This window comes from Mauremys reevesii, unplaced genomic scaffold (assembly GCF_016161935.1).
Source record: "Mauremys reevesii isolate NIE-2019 unplaced genomic scaffold, ASM1616193v1 Contig97, whole genome shotgun sequence".
Lineage (NCBI taxonomy): Eukaryota > Metazoa > Chordata > Testudines > Geoemydidae > Mauremys > Mauremys reevesii.
In genome coordinates this window covers 98,635-121,931 of record NW_024100914.1, presented here as the reverse complement: position 1 = coordinate 121,931, position 23,297 = coordinate 98,635, and the positions used below count along the sequence as shown (strand labels likewise).

The window sequence follows — 23,297 nt, the reverse complement described above, 5'->3', positions numbered from 1 at the left end:
AGCTGAGATCAGGGCCCATTGTGCCGGCACTGCACAGACACACAGCGAGAGACGGTCCCTGCCCCAGCTGAGATCAGGGGTCCATTGTGCCGGGCACTGCACAGACACACAGCGAGAGACGGTCCCTGCCCCAGCTGAGATCAGGGCTCCATTGTGCCGGGCACTGCACAGACACACAACGAGAGACGGTCCCTGCCCCAGCTGAGATCAGGGCCCATTGTGCCGGCACTGCACAGACACACAGCGAGAGACGGTCCCTGCCCCAGTTGAGATCAGGGCCCATTGTGCCGGCACTGCACAGACACACAGCGAGAGACGGTCCCTGCCCCAGCTGAGATCAGGGCCCATTGTGCCGGGCGCTGCACAGACACAGCGAGAGACGGTCCCTGCCCCAGCTGAGATCAGGGCCCATTGTGCCGGCACTGCACAGACACACAGCGAGAGACGGTCCCTGCCCCAGTTGAGATCGGGTCCCATTGTGCCGGGCGCTGCACAGACACAGCGAGAGACGGTCCCTGCCCCAGTTGAGATCAGGGCCCATTGTGCCGGCACTGCACAGACACACAGCGAGAGACGGTCCCTGCCCCAGCTGAGATCAGGGCCCATTGTGCCGGCACTGCACAGACACACAGCGAGAGACGGTCCCTGCCCCAGCTGAGATCAGGGCCCATTGTGCCGGGCGCTGCACAGACAGAGCGAGAGACGGTCCCTGCCCCAGTTGAGATCAGGGCCCATTGTGCCGGCACTGCACAGACACACAGCGAGAGACGGTCCCTGCCCCAGTTGAGATCAGGGCCCATTGTGCCGGCACTGCACAGACACACAGCGAGAGACGGTCCCTGCCCCAGTTGAGATCAGGGCTCCATTGTGCCGGGCGCTGCACAGACACAGCGAGAGACGGTCCCTGCCCCAGTTGAGATCAGGGCCCATTGTGCCGGCACTGCACAGACACACAGCGAGAGACGGTCCCTGCCCCAGCTGAGATCAGGGCCCATTGTGCCGGCACTGCACAGACACACAGCGAGAGACGGTCCCTGCCCCAGTTGAGATCAGGGCTCCATTGTGCCGGGCGCTGCACAGACAGAGCGAGAGACGGTCCCTGCCCCAGCTGAGATCAGGGCCCATTGTGCCGGCACTGCACAGACACACAGCGAGAGACGGTCCCTGCCCCAGTTGAGATCAGGGCCCATTGTGCCGGCACTGCACAGACACAGCGAGAGACGGTCCCTGCCCCAGTTGAGATCAGGGCCCATTGTGCCGGGCGCTGCACAGACACAGCGAGAGACGGTCCCTGCCCCAGCTGAGATCAGGGCCCATTGTGCCGGCACTGCACAGACACACAGCGAGAGACGGTCCCTGCCCCAGCTGAGATCAGGGCCCATTGTGCCGGCACTGCACAGACACACAGCGAGAGACGGTCCCTGCCCCAGTTGAGATCAGGGCTCCATTGTGCCGGGCGCTGCACAGACAGAGCGAGAGACGGTCCCTGCTCCAGCTGAGATCAGGGCCCATTGTGCCGGCACTGCACAGACACACAGCGAGAGACGGTCCCTGCCCCAGTTGAGATCAGGGCCCATTGTGCCGGGCGCTGCACAGACACACAGCGAGACGGGCCCGGCCCCAGCTGAGATCAGGGCCCATTGTGCCGGGCGCTGCACAGACACAGCGAGAGACGGTCCCTGCCCCAGCTGAGATCAGGGCCCATTGTGCCGGGCACTGCACAGACACACAGCGAGAGACGGTCCCTGCCCCAGCTGAGATCGGGGCCCATTGTGCCGGCACTGCACAGACACACAGCGAGAGACGGTCCCTGCCCCAGTTGAGATCAGGGCCCATTGTGCCGGCACTGCACAGACACACAGCGAGAGACGGTCCCTGCCCCAGTTGAGATCAGGGCCCATTGTGCCGGCACTGCACAGACACACAGCGAGAGACGGTCCCTGCCCCAGCTGAGATCAGGGCCCATTGTGCCGGCACTGCACAGACACACAGCGAGAGACGGTCCCTGCCCCAGCTGAGATCAGGGCCCATTGTGCTGGGTGCTGCACAGACACACAGCGAGAGACGGTCCCTGCCCCAGTTGAGATCAGGGTCCCATTGTGCCGGCACTGCACAGACACACAGCGAGAGACGGTCCCTGCCCCAGTTGAGATCAGGCCCATTGTGTCAGGTGCTGCACAGACACACAGCGAGAGACGGTCCCTGCCCCAGTTGAGATCAGGGCCCATTGTGCCGGCACTGCACAGACACACAGCGAGAGACGGTCCCTGCCCCAGTTGAGATCAGGGTCCATTGTGCCGGCACTGCACAGACACACAGCGAGAGACGGTCCCTGCCCCAGTTGAGATCAGGGCCCATTGTGCCGGCACTGCACAGACACACAGCGAGAGACGGTCCCTGCCCCAGCTGAGATCAGGGCCCATTGTGCCGGGTGCTGCACAGACACACAGCGAGAGACGGTCCCTGCCCCAGCTGAGATCAGGGCCCATTGTGCCGGCACTGCACAGACACAGCGAGAGACGGTCCCTGCCCCAGCTGAGATCAGGGCCCATTGTGCCGGCACTGCACAGACACACAGCGAGAGACGGTCCCTGCCCCAGTTGAGATTAGGGCTCCATTGTGCCGGGCGCTGCACAGACACACCGCGAGAGACGGTCCCTGCCCCCGCTGAGCTCAGGGCCCATTGGGCGGGCTCTGCACAGACACAGCGAGAGACGGTCCCTGCCCCAGTTGAGATCAGGGCCCATTGTGCCGGCACTGCACAGACACACAGCGAGAGACGGTCCCTGCCCCAGTTGAGATCAGGGTCCCATTGTGCCGGGTGCTGCACAGACACAGCGAGAGACGGTCCCTGCCCCAGTTGAGATCAGGCCCTGCTGTGGCAGGCGCTGCACAGACACACAGCGAGAGACGGTCCCTGCCCCAGCTGAGATCAGGGCTCCATTGTGCTGGCACTGCACAGACACACAGCGAGAGACGGTTCCTGCCCCAGTTGAGATCAGGGTCCATTGTGCCGGGCGCTGCACAGACACACAGCGAGAGACGGTCCCTGCCCCAGCTGAGATCAGGGCTCCATTGTGCCGGCACTGCACAGACACACAGCGAGAGACGGTCCCTGCCCCAGTTGAGATCAGGGCTCCATTGTGCCGGGCACTGCACAGACACACAACGAGAGACGGTCCCTGCCCCAGCTGAGATCGGGGCCCATTGTGCCGGCACTGCACAGACACACAGCGAGAGACGGTCCCTGCCCCAGCTGAGATCGGGGCCCATTGTGCCGGCACTGCACAGACACACAGCGAGAGACGGTCCCTGCCCCAGCTGAGATCAGGGCTCCATTGTGCCGGGCACTGCACAGACACACAACGAGAGACGGTCCCTGCCCCAGTTGAGATCAGGGCTCCATTGTGCCGGGCGCTGCACAGACACAGCGAGAGACGGTCCCTGCCCCAGTTGAGATCAGGGTCCATTGTGCCGGGTGCTGCACAGACACACAGCGAGAGACGGTCCCTGCCCCAGCTGAGATCAGGGCCCATTGTGCCGGCACTGCACAGACACACAGCGAGAGACGGTCCCTGCCCCAGTTGAGATCAGGGCCCATTGTGCCAGGCGCTGCACAGACACACTGCGAGAGACGGTCCCTGCCCCAGATGAGATCAGGGACCATTGTGCCAGGCGCTGCACAGACACACAGCGAGACGGTCCCTGCCCCCGTTGAGATCAGGGTCCCATTGTGCCGGGTGCTGCACAGACACAGCGAGAGACGGTCCCTGCCCCAGCTGAGATCAGGGCCCATTGTGCCGGCACTGCACAGACACACAGCGAGAGATGGTCCCTGCCCCAGCTGAGATCAGGGTCCCATTGTGCCGGGCACTGCACAGACACACAGCGAGAGACGGTCCCTGCCCCAGCTGAGATCAGGGCTCCATTGTGCCGGGCACTGCACAGACACACAGCGAGAGACCGTCCCTGCCCCAGTTGAGATCAGGCCCACATGTGCCAGGCGCTGCACAGACACACAGCGAGAGACGGTCCCTGCCCCAGCTGAGATCAGGGTCCCATTGTGCCGGGCACTGCACAGACACACAACGAGAGACGGACCCTGCCCCAGTTGAGATCAGGGCTCCATTGTGCCTGGCACTGCACAGACACACAGCGAGAGACGGTCCCTGCCCCAGCTGAGATCAGGGCCCATTGTGCCGGGCACTGCACAGACACACAGCGAGAGACGGTCCCTGCCCCAGCTGAGATCAGGGCTCCATTGTGCCGGGCACTGCACAGACACACAGCGAGAGACGGTCCCTGCCCCAGTTGAGATCAGGCCCTGCTGTGCCAGGCGCTGCACAGACACACAGCGAGAGACGGTCCCTGCCCCAGCTGAGATCAGGGTCCCATTGTGCCGGGCACTGCACAGACACACAACGAGAGACGGACCCTGCCCCAGTTGAGATCAGGGCTCCATTGTGCCTGGCACTGCACAGACACACAGCGAGAGACGGTCCCTGCCCCAGCTGAGATCAGGGCCCATTGTGCCGGCACTGCACAGACACACAGCGAGCGACGGTCCCTGCCCCAGTTGAGATCAGGGTCCCATTGTGCCGGGCACTGCACAGACACACAACGAGAGACGGTCCCTGCCCCAGTTGAGATCAGGGTCCCATTGTGCCGGGCACTGCACAGACACACAACGAGAGACGGTCCCTGCCCCAGTTGAGATCAGGCCCTGCTGTGCCAGGCGCTGCACAGACACATAGGGTAAATCTACATTCTGAGCTGCAGCTGTAATGTCCAGCCCAGGCAGACGTACCTGTTCTAGGTCTGTTCAAGCCATGCACTAAAAATGGGAGTGTAGCTGTGGGGGTGTGAATGGCAGGAGGGACTTTCACTAGCTGCCCTGAGTACGATCCCGTCCACGCCTATAGGCACGTCCTCAGGGTGGCCAGCTCCTCCTGCTCCTCCCACCACCTCGGCTACACTGCTATTTTTAATGCGCCGGCTCCATCAGAACTAGGGGACAAAGTGCTCCTGAGTATCACCATAATATTCAGTGCTTAGCACAAAGGGGAGCTGGCCAGTGACTGGGACGCCTAGGTGCTACCGTAATATACCTAATAAATAATAATAATAATAATAATATGCATAACTTGGTCTCTCTCTCTCCCCTGATCCCTGTAGCTCCAATATCTACCCCGAAAACGCCACGTCCAATGGCCACGACTTCCACATGCACTCCTTCGAGGAGACTGCGTCCTGCAAATCCTGCCAGATGCTGCTCAGGTAGGAGCTGCCCGGATCCTAGTGAAACCCGCCTGGGACATGTGCATCCCCCACACCAGCTGCTGGTCTGCACTACTGCTCCCGGCTAAGGCGTCTCCTGAGTTTGGCCGATCCCGTATTTGGGGTTAATTTGTGGGGCAGGGCTGAGCTAGGGTTGGGGCATGGAGAAGTAGGGGTTAAGAGAGTAGGGCAGAAGGGTGGGGGGGATGACTTCAAGCCCCGATTTACCACGGCGACTCTAACACACAGATGTTCTCTCTTTTGGCCGTGTGAATAGGGGCACGTTCTACCAGGGCTATCGCTGCAGCCGATGCAAAGCCCCGGCTCACAAGGAGTGTCTGGGCCGGGTATCCCCCTGCGGGAAGTTGAGCTCAGGTACGTGTCTGCGTCCAGCAGAGGTCAGCAGTGTTGGCGGGATGTACAACTCCGTTCCTGCCACCTGAGCCTGCCTGCAGCCAGCCCTCCTTAGAGCAACCCGGAAACTAATCAGCTGATTCCCAGGGCGCCTTATCTGAAGGACTGGGGACAAGGGATTGTGGGATGCATCTAGGCCATGAAGTGCAATGCATTCTGGGATGCATCTGGTTCAAGTATTGCAAGGAATTGTGGGATGCAGCATGGACAAAGTGGTGCAAGGAATTCTGAGATGCATCTAGGCCATGAGGTGCAAGGGATTCTGGCATGCAGCTGGACAAAGTCGTGTAAGGGATGCACAAAATGGTGCAAGGGATTGTGGGATGCATTTAAGCCATGAGGTGCAAGGGATTCTGGGATGCATTTGGGCCAAGTATTGCAAGGGCTTGTGGGATGCAGCATGGACAAAGTGGTGCAAGGGACTCTGGGATGCAGCTGGGGCATGGCAGCACAAAGGATTCTGGGATACATCTGAGGAGGGGGCAATTGCAAGTGGCGGAATACAAGAGCAGAGGAAGGAAAGGGTTGGCCTACAAGCACTAGTTAACCCCTTTGCTGCTGCTGCTCTGTATCACCATCTCCGCTGCAGTCGCATGCTGCTGAGGTACCAGTGGGGTGACAAAGGGGCACCATGTGGGACAGGAGGTGAGTTTTCTAACCCAGCCTCCCTCGCACATACTGGTCACCCACAAACAGAAATACAATTCTGCTTTAATTTAGTCTGAGAACTCTTAGGGTTCGATTACAGAACTACCGAGTAATCGTTTTCCCTCTTTTCTGTTTAATCCAGATTATGGGTCTACGCTGAAAAAGGTAACCAAACCCTGAACAACCTTAAATCTCTTAGGGAGAAAACGTTCTCATCTGGGGGGTGGAGACTTTTATTGTCCTGAGCTCCGTGGGGACAAAAACACATAGTGAGAGGCTGGGTCTGTCTTTTTGCTCTGTGTCTGTACAGGTCCTAGCCCTGGGCTTGGGAGGGTGGGGTCCTACACGTACCATAATACACCTAATAAATAAGAATAATAATAATAAAGTAGGAATGTTTGGAAACTGAGGCATGGAGAGGGGAGGGGATTTGGCCAGGATCACACAAGTCAGAGTTGGAAATAGAAGGCAGGTCTCTTGATTCCCAGTCCAGTGCTCTAGCCATTGGGCAATACTGCCCCTTGACGCACCAGAGACTTTTAAACAAGGTTCCCTTCACCTCAGCTCATTCGCTGCCTGGCTCTCTCTCCTTATACTGTTTATCAGACAGACATTGCACCTAATTTCTCGCTCACTAGCGCCTTATTTTACACCAGTGATGCTTCAGTATAAGTGAGTGAAAAGCCAGGCCTTGTGGCTGATGGGAGAGAGCACATGGGAGATATAATCCAGCCAGGGAGCCAGGCCCATAGAAGAAAATGGGGGCACGAGGCCACTGAACTACAACTCCCATGAGGCACTTGGGCAGTACATTGACATTTTCAGGCGTGGGTGGAGGGGTTGAAGAAAAATAGACATTTTTCTGCAGAAAGCTGACACTTTTCATGAAAAATGGTGTTTCTCAGAAAAAGACCCAAATGGAAATTTTGGGGGATCCGCCCTAGTCACAGCCTAAATGGCAGCATCAGGAGATCACAGATCCCTGCCCCATGGTTAATTAGCAAGAAGTAATATGGGACAGGGGAGATCTTTACATGCTGATGGTCTAAAGATTGGATGCAAAGGAATTTGGTCCCAGTTTATGTTGTGCTGCTAAAGCCATCACCAGGAAGGGGATCAAACCTGGGATCTCTGGGTCTAAAACCTGATCTAGTAGCAGGCGCATCAGCCTCTGTCTATGGCTCAACTGCCATTAGAAGGGGATTAATTACCACATGGGAGGTTGTTATATTTGCCTTGCTGAGGCCTCCCCTAGTACCACACTCAAGCCCCACCCTCTTACTCCAGTTCTGCTCATAGTACTGCACCCCCCGCTGATGTATAGCAGGGTCTGTGCCTGCTGAACTGCAGACAGATCCCACACAGCCTCTTTATCTGAGCCAGGCTCCTTGTCTTCCCTCTGCAGAATAAATCCAACCGACACACGCAGGAGAGAAAGAAGAACGACCTTGGTAAGTCCTGTGGCAGGCACCCACTCTCATGCTTCAGGGCAGGCAGGGGAGTCAGGAAGGAATTTCCTTTCTTGTAATCAGCAATCCTGATTAGGCCAAGTGTGATGGAGACCCCTATTGATGACTCCAGGCACTGCATCCTGGAGAGAGCCGAGGGTCTTTTCTGGGTCTAATGCCTCTGTAAAGGATCCCCCTTTAAGTTCTGCTGTACTACGAGGAACTGGAATGCTATAATTCCATCCCTCTGAAGTGTGGTGCATCATGGGTCATGCAGTCCGGCTGGAGAGCCTGCCCCATAGAGGAGGACATCTAGTAACTGAGCTACCATTCCCACAGGCTGGACACCGGACTAGAGGGATCCCTGATCTGTGCTGGGATGCTAAGCTCCAGCTTAAATTCAGGGCACCTGCAGGAAAGCCCCACTGGCTCATGGGAGCTCTGGGTTGATGAGAGTTCAGGAGACAATAAGCCTTTAACATACACCATCCTGCATGCAGAATCCCTGTCCTGAAGGGGCAAATGGGGCCTGCCCTGGGGCTATCTCTCTATCCCCCTTGTAGAACACAAGGAGGATTTTCTGTCCCCCTCGCACCAGGAAGATGTGACCGTCCACATGTGTCCACGTAGCGGGTGGGAGGAGCACTGGGCGCCGATGCTGCAGGGTGGCAGGCGTTGGCTGCAGGGAGATACATCGGGTTGCCCTGTGACCGGTTCCTTGCCAATGCCCTTGTTTCATTTGCTGCCCAAAATGGAGGTCTGCCAGGAGTATTACGGGCTGCCACCGCCACCTGTGGCATTTGGCCCGTCGCTGCGACTCAGCATGGGGGAGATTGTGGAGCTGACCAAAGCCAAGGTGGAGCAGCTCTGGTGGGAGGTAGGTATCTCTGCAGCCATCCACCCATCATTCCGTGTGCCCTGATGGAGACACACTGACTAGAACAGCAGTTCCTGAACGTTCAGTCCCACTGATTCCCACCACCCCATAACTACATCACTAGACCTGCTGCTGGAAGGTGAACCAAATACAGCATCTTCCATGCGGCCTGACTTCGTATGCACAAGGTCATGCTGCACAGAGGACACAATTTTGTGGAGCAGGTTCCAGACATATTTAGATTTGGTTTGGCTACTCACTTGGATTCGCACCCCAATCCGCTGATGGTGCAACCCCACTTGGGGTCGCAACCCATAGTTTGGGAACTGCTGGACTACAGGAATTGCACGTAAATTTGGTCAGCGGGGACTTGAAGCCGGGACTTCTGGTTCCAAAACCACAGGGCTCCGCCCCATGAGGACATCCCATTTTGATGCCTGGTCCATCCAGAGGGTAACAGTCTGACTACTGTTACGTTCATGGCATGCAAACCAAGAAACTAGATAAACCCAGAATATTCTTGCCGGAAGGTTGCAGTGTAACACAACTTTATTGCTCTGAATCCAGAATGATGACACACAAGAACCCCAAAACAGAGAAAGACAAAACAGGCTTCTCCCTGAGAAATAACTCACCCCACCTCAGGGCCATCCAGAGGATTCAGGGGGCCTGGGGCAAAGCGGAGGAGCAGACATAAAAAAAGGTGCCACCCGCTGCGGAGCTTGTACTCACCGGGCGGTGCTCCGAGTCTTCGGCGGCGGCGGGTCCTTCACTCGCTCCGCGTCTTCGGCAGCACTGAAGGACCCGCCACCGAAGTGCTGACGAAGACCCGGAGTGAGTGAAGGGCTCGCCGCTGAAGTGCCGCTGAAGACTCGGACAGCTGCCAGGTGAGTAAAAATGAAAAAGGCGCCTCTAGCCAGGGAAGGGATTCTCAGCCAGGGCTCGCGGAGCCCCTGCGGGTCCCGGGGCAAATTGCCCCACTTGCCCCCCGCAATCTGGGTGGCCCTGCCCCACCTTACTCTAGGCTGGCTGGCTGCAATCTAACTATTGCTAGGCCCACATCTCAGAGCTTCCTACAGAGCTCCCTGCCCACAAGCAGGACCAGGAACACCGCCCCTACCCGCCGAGCATTTAAAGGGATAGCGTACAGTTGCAATACAGTTTTCAAGATGCTGCAAGTTAGTGCAGCTGGCTAATGGAGCTCACTTTAGCTCAAGTGGGAGGGGTCTGTCTGTCAGTGCGGACATTCCAGCAGTCAAGCCCTGCTGATGACCGTAGCTGGGATCATTACAGAGCTCATGGTAAGAAATGATGGTGGGGAAGGGTGTCTTTAAAATCAGCGGTCAAAGAGGAGAGCAGCATACATCAGTTAGTGCTTTAGCCTCTTGTTGTTCAGGAGGCCGGGCAGCATCAGGCACCCAATGATGAAACAGAACTGATCCAGGCCGCTTCTGAAAGTGGCTCAATTGTTGAGCCGGGTACTCAACTCTCCTGATGAGGCCAAGAGGGAGGTCGACTCCTCCTAGTGGTGATGCCAGGCTGTGAAGACCAGAGAGAACCATAGGGTCTTCCCGTCCAGCAGCCCTGGTGTCCAACCTGCCTTCAGTGTCTCTGTGTTTATACCTCGGGCTTTAGCAACAATAAGTAGCCCCCTTTGGCAGGGTCACCCAAGCCTTGTCTTCTCCCAGTTAATTCCCAGAGCCCTGATCTCAGTCGGGGTCTGTGCAGCACCTGGCGTGATGGGGCTCTGATCTCAGTCAGGGTCTGTGCAGTGGCCGGCACAATGGGGGCTCTGATCTCGGTGCTGGCTCTGATCAGAGATGCTGAGTGCTAGGCAGGGTCTGATCCAAAACCCACTGGAGCCCATGGAGAAGACTCCCATTGATTTCAGTGGGGGTTGGCTCAGGCCTTCAGGCTAGCACTGGTTGGAAAAAGGGGGATTTTTCCTTTGCAAAATGTTCAATTTTGGGGCAAAAAAAAATAAATATTCTGGTTGGGGAATGTAGCCCTGGTGCCTTGTGGGAGTTGTAGTTTGCTGCCTCATGCTCCCATTTCTCGTCCAAACGCCAGGCTTCCTGGTCAGACTACATCTGCCATGATGCACCACAGTCTGCCCTCATGGTGAGGGGAGATGGTTGTGTCATGGGAGGCCCTGATCATGGTGCATCCTGGGAGAAGTAGTTTGGCTAGGGAGTCTGATGCAAAGCAAATGGGGTCACGAGAAAACCAAACTACAATTCCCAAGACACACCATGTCGGGATAGCCAACTTGAAATATTTCTGCTCTTGGCTTAAACATCCAGCCTACGATAGTCCCTCTGCAAACCAGGCCAAGAGTAGCCGCCTTGGCCTCTTCCCTGATAGCTCTTTACGATAGATCTGACGTGCATTGGCTTCCGCTTTGCAGGGCAGAAACACATCCACGAACGAGATCGGCTGGTTCCCATGCCAAAAAGTCAAACCGTATGTGTGTGTGAGTAGCGACTCCTTTCACATTTGCTCAATTAGCTGTTAAACGCTGGATGTTTTTGTAGGGTCTCTAAATTCCTTAGGCAAGTTTCGGTGGGTTGTATCTGCTCTGGGGACAAAGGGCAGATGTCAGTCTGCAATCCAGGACGCTTAGCAGCAGAAGCAAGGGTGGGTTTTGTGGGTAAGGTGCTGGAGTGGGGCTCAGAAGATGTGAGTGAAATTCTTGGCTCTGCCACAGATTGCCTCTGTGGGCCCTTGGGCAAGTCACTTCATCTCCTTGTACCTCAGCTCCTCATTTTTAAATTGGGTATAATAATTATTTCTTTGTGTACATGCTGTCTGGGGCAGGAACTGTCTTTCACTACGTGTCTGGGCAGCACCCGAGGCCCTGGGATCTTAATCTTGAGGAAGGTCTATGCAGTGCTAGGACAGTGAAGCCCTGGTCTGTGTAGCACCTGGCACAGTGGGGCCCCATTCTATGTACCATAATATAAATATTTTTAAAAAATAAATAAATTATTTGTGATGTGACCCTGGGAGAAAAATGAAACTCCAGAATAACAGAGCACTGACATCAAATCTCCTGGGCCAGACTTAACTCTTTCTTCTCTGTTTTATTTACTGCAAGAAAATAAAACTTTTCTTTTCCCTCCACAGAATCCTCCCCCAGATTTTTCTGCTTATCTTTGGTAAGTAAAATGATAGAACTGAAACATTTCTGCATCCACATAATGTATTGCTGTTTAATCTGGAGTCCAGCCTTGTGAATCTATGCTCTGTGAAATCACAGACTGTCTTAAACCAGCTTGAGTTCCAGCTTTGTCTCCATTGTTTACCAGACCACACGCTTGCTGGTATGGCATACAGCCCAAAGCGATATCTAGTGGCTGAATCATAGATTCAAGTAATAACTCCTGTGTGGATGTCCCTACTTGCAGGTACGCGGGACCTATGGAGAGAGCAGAGGCGGAGCAAATCCTCACGAACCGTTCAGACGGCACGTTCCTGGTGCAGCAGAGGGTCAAGGACGCGGCCGAGTTTGCCATCAGCATCAAGTAATCCTAACTTAATAACAGCTTCTACAGAGAACATCTTTGTGTGCGTGAATAGTCTGCCTCTCAGGGAGAACTCTTTTGGGCCCTTCCCTATAATGCAAATACCAGAGGGCACTTAGCAAAATTAAATGCCCACCTGGTAAAAGTAAATATGCAACAGGTAGTTAACCTGTGGGACTCCCCACCTCATGATTTTATGAAGGTAATTTGCTTCGTAAGTTAAGAAGATAGGGTTAGATATTTAAGAATAGCACCTCCAAAAGCACCAGCTCGGGGAGCAGGAAAAAGTGCCTTCTGCTCCAGTGCATACGATGATCTTCCATCTGGATGTGCTTGTCGTTTGAGGTGAGATACAAGGCCAGAGCTGTGCCATTATGGAGAATCCTGTATTCCTAGCGCCAGAGCCCCAGCTGGCATAAATCAGTGTCATTCCATTGGAGCCCCATCTTAGTGCTTTCTGAAAGACCCTATGAGAGCGAGTACAGTGTGTGCCTCTCTTCTGTAACAGTCTGCATTTACCCTCCATGCACAAAGCTCTGCCCCTCCCAGAGAGCAGACAGCTAGAAATTTAAAGGTGCAATACACTGGAAAATTACAGCTGTAGAGATCGTTAGGAAACCAATGGCCCCTTGAGAGCTGGTGTCTGTGCCCCAAGGTTTAACGCAGAAATCAAACACATCAAGATCCTGACGTCGGAGGGCCTGTACCGCATCACGGAGAAGAAGGCGTTCAAAGGACTCATAGTAAGGATTGAGCGGATTTTCCATCCGATGCTTCAACTCCATCTTCACTGGAAGGCTCTGGCCATTGGGGGAATGCTGAGTGCAACACCAGCCGCTTAGCCCTCAGGATGGTGTATTGAATAGAGCAGGAGGGGGCTGAGAGCCAGGACTCTTGGGTTCTGTTCCCAGCCATGGGAGGGGAGTGGGGGCTAGTGGGTTAGAAGAGGAGGCAGCTGGGAGTCAGGACTCCTGGGTTCTATTTCTGGCTGGAGGGGCCGGGAGAGTGGGGTCCAGCTGTTACTGTCTGTGCTCCTGCTCCAGGAGAGAAGGGATCTCCGCACGCTCAGGGCCTCTCTGTGCTTCCTCCCTAGGAGCTAGTGGAGTTTTACCAGCAGAACTCCCTGAAAGACTGCTTCAAAACCCTCGACACCACGCTGCAGTTCCCATTCAAGGCGCCTGAGCAGAGGGCCATCTCCAGACCTCCCGGTAGGGTGCTTGGGGGCCAGTGCTGGAGCCAGGGCGGGGAGACCTCGAGCGCCCCCTGAGCGCTGCAGGATCTCAGCCTCCAGGGTTCTTGGGATAGATCCTCATGACCGGGCACATGTGGGATGGAAATTTCCCCTAAAACATTTTTCTTGAGGGATGGTGGCTTTTCAACCCAAATTTTTGCCTCTCCCCCCTTCTAATTTTTGTCCGATTTCCAAAGTTTTCAACAAAAATGGGAAAATTTTGACAAAACCAGGAAAAAAATGTCGAGAGGCAAAACCTATCATTCCCATGCGGCCATGGCCCCCAGCAGTGGTACCCTCTTTCCTGTGGGTCATGGCTGGGGCATAGACTCCACCCTGGTGGGCTCTCGAAATTAACCCTCTGCGGCCCAAGCCCTCGGAGCCCCAGGAGGGAAGAGAGCCAGTCTTTCCCCATGCGGTCCCTGCCTCCAGCCATGTGGTGGGTGACGAGCACTTCCGGGGGCCGCTCGCTTCCCAGGATCCCACCAAAGGTGTGGATCTTTATTTCAGGGTGTCCGGTCCTGGCACAGCTGTCTCTAGCGTGGGTCTGTCCCCTTGCAGCAGGAGGACTGAAGTACTTTAGGTCGGCGAAGGCTCGCTACGATTTCTGCGCGCGGGACCGGACGGAGCTGACGCTCAAGGAGGGCGACATCATAAAGATCCTGAGCAAGAAAGGGCAGCAGGGCTGGTGGAAAGGGGAGATCTACGGCCGCGTGAGTGCACCGCTGAGTGGGGGTTGGGATTACAACCCCCTTATACAGCAGAACAGGCCTGACATAGCCTGTCCACAAGGGGGCAGTGTTACACCCACATACACGCACACAACCCGCAGGGGGCAGCGTTCTTCGCACCTCTACACATACAGCGTGTAATCCCATCACACACACATTCACACATCACTCTCTAGTGTATATAGACCCATGCATGTGAGCAGTACTGACATATTCCATCCAGCAGGGGGCAGAGTTCTGTGCAAGCACCCCCCGCCCCAACACACGTGAGCTGGTGTAATCATCTCCTACTCAGCAGAGGGCAGCAATTCTGTCTTACCTCCACTCACAGTCCACACATGTACACACGCAAGCTGCACCCAAAGATGTGCTCGCGCACACACAATCACTGCACGCCTACACACGCATTCCTCTCGCTTGTGCATGCACGTGTGCACACACCCATAAACGATCTCCATGCACATGCACATGCACGAGCCGCCCCACATGCATGCACACGCATGATCGCGCCACATGCATGCACCCACGCGCTCACACATTCTGATGCATCGGGTACCAATGAACACCTAGTGCAAGTATAGGATGCCAGGAAAGCTATGGCCAACTGGCCAACTTCAGTGGCACTTTGTCTCCCCCTAGTGGTGGCTGGGACAGTAGCGGTTGATGAGCCGGCTAATGGAGCTGGGGCTTTTAGATCAAGCAGTAGAGACTGGTGCCTTTAGCTCCAGAGGTCCAAAGTTAAATCCCAGCTACTCATGCCTCATGAAAGTGGCCCCTGTGCCACGTGGCATAGCCAGCAGATCTCACCACAGCATTGGGGATAGTGCACAGATCTTCCTGCTGCAAAAACAGGCCGAGTTACAGGAGAATCCCTGTTAGCTCTTAGCAGTACAGGGCTTATGACACACAGGTGAGCAGCTCCCATCCCATCCAGAAGAGGGCAGCAGTGCATATATGGCACATGGGCCATGTTCCAATAGCTGTTTTGTGATAACAATTCCACGTCTCACTGGGTTTTCCCCTCCTAGGTTGGCTGGTTCCCAGCGAATTACGTGGAGGAATATTGCTGAGGTCTGGAGCCCTGTGTAATTTTCCACCCCCCTGAGATCATGACCCACAGGATTCCCGACCCTGCATGGCACTCACACTGTGAGCTCACGCGGAGCCAGGCCCGGAAGGGGTCTCTGTAGCAGGAAGAAATGTTGTGTTGGCGGAAGTGCGGCGGGGAGTAGCGCCCCGGGACTATTAATTTATGAACTTTCAGATCCCTCTTCTCTTTCCCTTCTCTCACGCATGTAAAGGAAGTTTTGTGTTGAATAAACTGAATGGGTGGACGGGCTGGAGATGTAGCGGCCGTCACCCTGCACCCAAGAGCCCTTTTCTCTCCAGTCCATGGCATGATCCAGCTGCCCCATCAGGCACAGGTGTTTGGAGCCTAGAGGGCTGCTGCCACGTGAATGGGTAGGAGGCTGTCCCCACCTTGCCCACTGCCACCTTTATATTCCCTCCAGCATAGGCAGAAACCAGATGGCACCAGGCTCATGCGATTGTCATTAACCCTTTACTATATTGGTCAGCAGGGTGAGCTAAGGCATGAGGGGGAGCGACTTGCTGGCAAGTCACTTTATGAGCCAGGAACAGAACCCAGGAGTCCTGACAGCCACGCCCCTCTTCTAAACCACCAGACCACACTTCTTCCCAGCACTGGGGTTAGATCCAGCAGTCGTGACTTTCAGCCCTTCGCTCTAAATTAAACCTCTCTTCTCAGGGCCAGCATTAGAACTGGGAGTCTTGACTTTCAGAGCCCCCCCCCCTCTAACCACTAGGCCTGACTCCCCTCCCTGAGCTGGGAAGAGAATCCAGGAGTCCTGGCTCCCATTCTCCCACCATGCGTTAACATAAGGGTTCTCAACCTTTTTTGGCTGGACCCCTCTCTGAAAATATTTCAGGCTGTGATGACCCCCCCCCCAAAATGACAACCCCCCCATACCATGCCACCCTTACTTCTGGGCTGTTGCTGGAGGCAGCGCTGCCTTCAGAGCTGGGCGCCTGGCCAGCAGCCGCTGCTCTCCGGCCACCCATCTTTGAATGGCTTGGGCTGTCAGCCCTGCACAGAGCCCCGGCATGCATGGGTGGTGGCAGCCTGCGACCCCCCCATGACCTTGTGACCCTCAGTTTGAGACCCCTTGCAACAGCTAGACCCCACTCCCCTCCCAGAAGAGGGAAGAGAACCCAGGAGTCCTGAATCCCATTCTCCTCTAACTCACAAGCCCTCATTCCACCCCCCGAGCTGGAAACATCACTCATCCATTTCATTGCACTGTGCTGCCTAACCCCCAGGCCACGCAGGGTTTCCTCCCCTTTGCTCCACTGGCTCTGCAGTGCATTGTCCATAGGGACAAGCTACCAGGGTAGATCCTGGGCACGTGGACACCCGGTAGCATCAATTCCCAGCCACGCCAGGCCCAGTTCTGCGTTAGCATCCAAAGTATCTACCCCTAGATGGCGCTGGTACCGCCAAGTGATGAGGTGCTGGTGGTGATAATGTGGGAAACTGAGGCACAGGGCAGGGAAGCAGCTTGTCCCATATCACCCAGCAGCACAGTCAGGCATAGAGGCCACGTTGTGGGCGTGGCAGGTCAGCGGGTTGCCCGCTAGGCCCCACAAACGCACAACACAGGGAAATGCGGTCTAGGCCCCATAGCCCTGGGGGTTGGGAAGAGAGAAATGTGGGGTGGGAGAGTGTTGGGATCAGAGCCAGAATACAGTACAGCATTTTGCTGAGCTGCTGGTAAGGTCAACCCTGGCTCAGCATTTCCTCTGGTCTTCAGTTTGTGCAATATTCCAGGAAACCCAAGGAAAACAGAAGCGCTTGGTTTCAAGAAGAACGCTGTAGTCTCGGGGCAGGCGGCACGGGACAGCTACCCAAGAAACCCGGCTTCTATTTCTCTGCTGCTAGGTGACCCTAGGCCAGTCCTGCCAGACTTCAAGCCAGACTTCAAGCCAGAGCTCTGCCTGGTTTTGTTGAGCACTAACCACAGGGCCCCTGGCTGCCTTGGGGAGTGAGAGGCTGAAACCCACCCCTAACCCCCCCCCCCCCCACACACACACCCCATGAGATTCTGGAGATGGTTCTCAGAGAAGAGGCACATGCTCCTTCCTAGAGAAACAGGAGGACCCCAAGGAATCAGCCCTTCTCTCTGATATGCTCTGAAATTCCTGGGGGGATTGTGCTTTCAGTCACTCCCTACATCCCACCAAGGATTTTAGTAGCAGGGAAGGGCGAGGGGTCAGTCTCCTTTCTGGTGAACTGTTCAGGAATCAGGAGTTCTGGGAGGATGGGACCAGCCCCGACACCGAACCTTGTCCCAATCTAGAGAGACCCTGACAAGTTGTGACCTGCAGGATACAAGCTGCGTCCTGGGGGAAAGAATCCCCTCCTAAAGCTCTGTGATCAATGACTCAGCTATTCCCCCCTGCACATAATGTCTCAGGCCCCTGGGGTTGGCGGGGGTGGGGCTCATTTGCAAAGCACATGCACCTGCCCATTGATCCTGACCTGCCTCCTTTCCCCACAGCATGTCAACCTCTGGATCGTGTCCAGGGTGTCCCAGGAGAGAGACAGGGCCGTTAGGAGCAGCACGGCCCTGCTGAGATTTGCAGTCACCCTCCCCGAGTTTGACGTAAGTGATCTCTGACCCCAGCTTGCTGACTCCAGGCGCAGGTGGGCTGGCTGGCTCCACCGGGCTGTAGGATCTGCTGCTGCAGGGGCTGTGGGTTCGCAGTGTTCCTCTTGGGGAGGCAGAGTCAGAGCAGGGAATGAGATAGGCTTGAGTCAAGTTCTTCTTGTCCTGGTCAAGTGTCGTCCCTGGGCCTTGAAGGGGACCATGCTCCAGCCCCTGCTTGGCATCCCAAAGCAGCTTGTGGCTCCCTTGGCAGCAGAGCAAAGGAAGGGTCTATCTCAGGTTCCTCTCCCCCAGCATCTCCTGCAGAGGGGCTAAGGGGAAGGAGCCTTCTGGCCCAGGGGGGACAGGGAGCTGATAGGAAAATGCTGATGGTGTCCCCTCTCCTCTCCCTTCCATTAGATCTCAGCAGATGGGTCACCACGTGGCCCAGCTGGCTCTGTTTGTGAGTGACCCAGACCAGGACATCAGCCGGCAGGCCAGGGAGGGGACTTACCGGCTCTACCAGCTGCTGCTCCAACAGAGGGGTAAGGAACCCACTGGGACACGGAACCCAACAGGGGACTGAAAGGGACCACAGGTGGATAATGGGACCCCAGACAATTTCTCTCAGCCTGAGCCCAGCTGGAGAACAAGTCTCTCTCTGCCTCTGTTCTTCTCCACTCCACTGGGCAGCTGCCAATGGGATTGGAAGGGCACAGAAACTGCAACCAGAATGATCAAAGTGTGTCTCTCTCACCCCCCAGGGCTGACCATAAAGGAGGCAGAAGATCTGTGGTGCTACGACTGGCACCGGGAAGCAGGCTCCTGGGCTATAAGAACACAGCCAGGGTGGGGGAGGTAAGGACACTGTGGCAGGGTAGGACACAGCTCAGGGAGTGAGGCTGGCTGGAGTCTCTGCAGTGGATGCCTCCTGGAGACAGGAGAAGAGCCCACTCCTTATTTCCAGCTCAGAGTTCCTCACCCAGCACCCAGTGGGACAGGCTGGTGCTAAAGGTCCCACATTGGAACCTCGCTAGTTGCTGTGATTTGAGTGTCTTACATGGAGCCGTTGCTACGTGGCATAAGGAGAATCCCCGGGTGGGTGAGTTAATAGAGGATTATGGCTCTGGGTCTGTCTCTGCTCCTTGTCCCCCTGGCTGATCCCCAAGCGTCTGAGAGGAGAGCACTGGGACCCTGAAAGCCTCCTGGGGAATGAACGGCCTTGGCTACAGCAGCTCTCTTACCCTCCCTTCGGGGCACTAGATGGTGAGGCCATTCTATCTCCAGGACTTGGAGGCTGGCTCTGGGCAATCTGCTAAAGCCTCGTGTCCTCTTGGTTTTAGGTCTTTGGAAAATTTCATCTCGGAGGGGCAGAGAAGATACTTCCTCCAGACAGCAATGCTGGCGATCCACGACCCCCTGCTGCATGTCAGCCAGGCTGGGCTGCTCCTCACATACTCCCTCCTGGGGGAAGCCCAGCAGCTGATGGGGGACAAGGCGAGCAGCTGCATTCGACTCAGAAGATTGGAGCGGGGCCCAGGCCTCATTCCCATCCTATCACCATTTGCTGGCCTGGGAGCGAGGAGCCTAGTGGGGACTTGTGGACTTCATGGACTTGTGTTCTTAGGATGTGGTGCTCTGCTCTCACTCCTGGGAAGGGCAGGAGAGTCCCCTAAGTGCCCTGTGTGAACCTTTCCTGCCCCACAGAGCTGCATCCATTTCCCCATGGCCTAGTGTCCATGTCACCCCAGCCACCACCCAGAGTTGCTCCCATCACTGGCAGCCTGGGAGGCCAAGGACTGATGGGTGATGGCGACCGGCCAGGCAGTTCTGAGGCACATGGGTGGGGGAAGCTTGTCCTGCTGCTGGCAGGGCTGGACCCACTCTCGAGAGAATGGGAGGATTCAGTCAGCAGGGGCTGCTGACCTGCCCCGTTCACCAGGGCTGCCATCCTCTGGCTTCAGCATTTGTCACTGGGGTGACTTGGGGAAAGGTCTCAACCTCCCCCCATCCCACTTCACTGCTGTCAGAATCCCTCCTGCCCTACCTGGGTGGGGATGGAGGCAGGGGTGGAGGAGAGAGTTCTACCAACTTGAGCGGTGTCCCCAGGTGGGTTGGAGGTGGAACAGCTGTCAGGGGCACTGAGGGGGAGGTGGCAGGAGCTAACCTTAAAGGAGGGGGGCTGGCACTGGAGGTCACTAGAGAGGACAAGCCTCCATCCTGGGGATCAGGAGGGTGAATCCACCACTCAGACATGAGCAGCTGCTGGGTGGAAATGGTGCTGGTTCCAGGTGCCCTTAATCCTCCCTGATTCCTGGGCAGTGTCTCAGTCTCTGACAAGTTCTCGTTCCCCTGCAGCTGGAGGATGTCACAGCCAAGGTGATGGGTCAGCTCCGCAGCATCCAGCAGCTGCACCAGGTGCCCGAGGCACTGCAAGGGCTGCGCCTCATCTGATGCCCTTAAAGGTGCCCCTCCCATGTTCAGCAACTCCCGCTCCCTGCTGCAGGTACTGCTCTGTCTCCCTGTAAATGGGGGGCTAGTGGAAGGGGAAATGGAGGCCCCTGTCACTGACAGAAACTCTCTCCCCTCTCTGTGGAGCAGGGTCCTTCCCTCTGACCCCAAACTTCCTTCATCTGGGGCATGAGCTCTTCCCCTCACTCCCATACCCCTCCCCTCTTTCCTTGCTCTCAGCCCCTCCCATTCCCTGGGCTCCCAAGCAAAGATCTCCCTGCCCCGTATGGCGCAGAAGGACCTTTGTGTCAGGGCTACAGATTGTCCGCCCAGCGGAAGCTCAGGAAGCTCCACATTTGAGGAGGTGAGGATGGGACAGAGGCTCAGGGCCTGCTTCACCTCCTGCCCTTTATTCTTCCTTTGGCCCTTCTATGGGCTCTTCGAAGGTGACATGAATAGGAGCCTCCTCCCCACCTGTCTGCTAGGCCCTGGGGTGTGTGACAGCCTCCCAGATGGGGGCAGGCAGAAGCTGGGCCACCTCAGGGAGCAGTGGGGACAGGTAACCTTGTCCTAGGAAACCAAGCAGTGCTAGTTCCCAAAGAGGCTGAGAGGGAAGACCCCACTCCCTCATGGAGGTAAGAGCCATTGACTTCTTTGAGCATCGGGGTCTCTTGGGGGAGAAATGGGATCCCTGCTGCATAGCCTGTCTGAGAGCTTCCCCCATCCCTGGGACAGAGACATCTCCATCAATGTGCCACTCTTGTTTTTTTCCTAGCAAGAGACTCCCCAGAGATGTCCTCAAACCTATTCTCTTGGGAGCATTTCTGGGAGGAGGCTCCCATCCCTCAGCCTCCAACTCCGTCATGCAGTCTCGTTCACAGAACATCTCCGCTCTCCAGCTCCACTTCCAGCAGCAGGACAAATGAACCTTCAGCTGCTAGAGACCCGACTCCAACCTCCTTCTGATCAGCAATGGGGTTTCACCATCCCCTCAACGAACCTGTCAGCCTCTGAATGATGAATGTCAGAGGCACCAGAACCAGCAAAACTCCAACTGCACTTTCACATTTGCCCTGGTATGAAAGTTCCTCTGAGTCAAGACATTTGATTAAAACTAAAGAAAGATCTGCATGAGCAAATTTTGTCATGCATTGCTTTAAAATATTTTGTGTATTATGACACTTCAGATGTAATTGGTAGTATGATTAAGTTGCTCATCTAGCCCACTGTTCAGATAGGAAGATGGAATGCTCCATTAAAAGTTATTGTATACAGTAGTTAAATCTGGCACAAATTAGTCCAGCACTTATGTAACTGATTGCTGTTCTATATGGGGGAGGGGGGGTGATGAAGTATATGTAGACAAAGGACAGACTTTGCCAGGAATGAATCACATATTAGATTCAGGAAATTCCTGTGTGCGAAACTGGGAGTACTCCTTGCTGTAATAGATTTGTAAAAAATCTTCTTATGATCACACTGTTAAATTCAGCTCTACATTATGTTCATTTTATATCTTTCCTGCTCTTAATCAGATGGTTAGTTTCAGCTAAAAGTTAATCAGGCTTCATACAGGAAATATGCATTTAAAGAATGTGCTACCAAAGAGGGAATACGCCGATTCCAAATGTTTTCAAGACAAATATTTTAACACTTTTAGCAGTGTTCAGAAGGTTCAAGGTCCTTAAGCAAACAAAACAAGCGCACAAAGGCCTCTATTTTTGTTTCTTGGCACTTATCTGAGAACTCTAGCCTTTTTTAGTATTGTTGGGAGTTAATGGGTGTTAAAAGCTCCACATAGACAAATCCTTCTTAGAAGTTGGTGATCTGAAATGTGCTCCTGCTGTTAAAAGAATTGTCAAAATGCTGGCACCTTTAGCTTGTATTTACTGAATGCCTCAATTGCCAGACTAACAAGGGCACTGGGTACACAAATACTGAAAATGTGCTTTCTGATTTTTATTGGTTTCCAAGACATGTAGCCCAGATAATTGACTCCAGCTCTTACATGATGGTTTAGCCAGTTGGAGGCATTACATTAGTCAAGGATCTCCCTGTAACATGGAGCCAGTCTATAGGAAACCAAATAAGTATCATTTTTTTACTCTATTTGCGCAGTTTGGCAATGACTAGGGGTCTTTTAAGATTGTCCCAAAGGATATAAAGTATTAGAAGACAATATTAGCAACTTTGCAAGCTATGCTCTATAGAAAAAGGTCAATGATTGCTTCACTCCCTGTAGACTAGCTCAACATTTCAGAGGTGTTTAATAGTTTGATGCTTCCTGTGGCATTATATGGTAATAGGACCACATAAAAATAGAGGATAGAGCCTAACAATAAAAATATAACAGAGTTTTCAGTTTTGAATACCCTTGTTTAGCCTGGGTATTGGCAGAATTCAGAACATGTCGTTGCAGAATGTTGATAATTCCCTTTGCAGGGTGATTAAAATTTTGTTTTCACATTTTTAAATTAAAATGATTAAAAGCATGTACAAGTGGGAGGGGAGTTGTAATACACAGAAGCTAATATTCTGTGTTTACTTCTAGTTTGTGGGGATGTTAACATTGTCTGGTAATGACAGTCTACTGAAGCCATTCAGAAGCTCAATCCTTTTAAAGTGTAACAGTTCTATTTTAGGGGGTGATAGTCTCCAGTGAATTCTATTTCCTTCCTTCCTTCCTTGCTTTTACTGCCAAACTAATGCTATAACTTTTAGTGTATAACACCACTCCTACAGGTCAACATCGCGCAACAATTTATTTTTCATAGAAATCTTTGTGTGATGTATGAGAAGCCACTAAAATTAATACATTTCTATTGTCGGAATCTAAGATTCTCAGAAGGCAGAAAGGGTAAGCTAATGTGCAAAGATTACAGCATCCCCCCCCGCCAGGGACTTAGACCTTCCACCCCCCCCACACTGCAGGGCGTGAGCCCCTCCCCCACAGCACCCCCCCGCCAGGGGCTTAGACCTTCCACCCCACTGCAGGGTGTGAGCCCCTCCCACAGCACCCCGCCAGGGGCGT

General features: G+C 54.7%; 1 pseudogene; it reads left to right on the top strand.

Moving 5' to 3' along the window:
* Positions 1-19,306, top strand: part of LOC120395131 — a 32,338-nt pseudogene extending 13,032 nt beyond the window's left edge.
* The last annotated feature ends 3,991 nt before the right edge of the window (positions 19,307-23,297 follow it).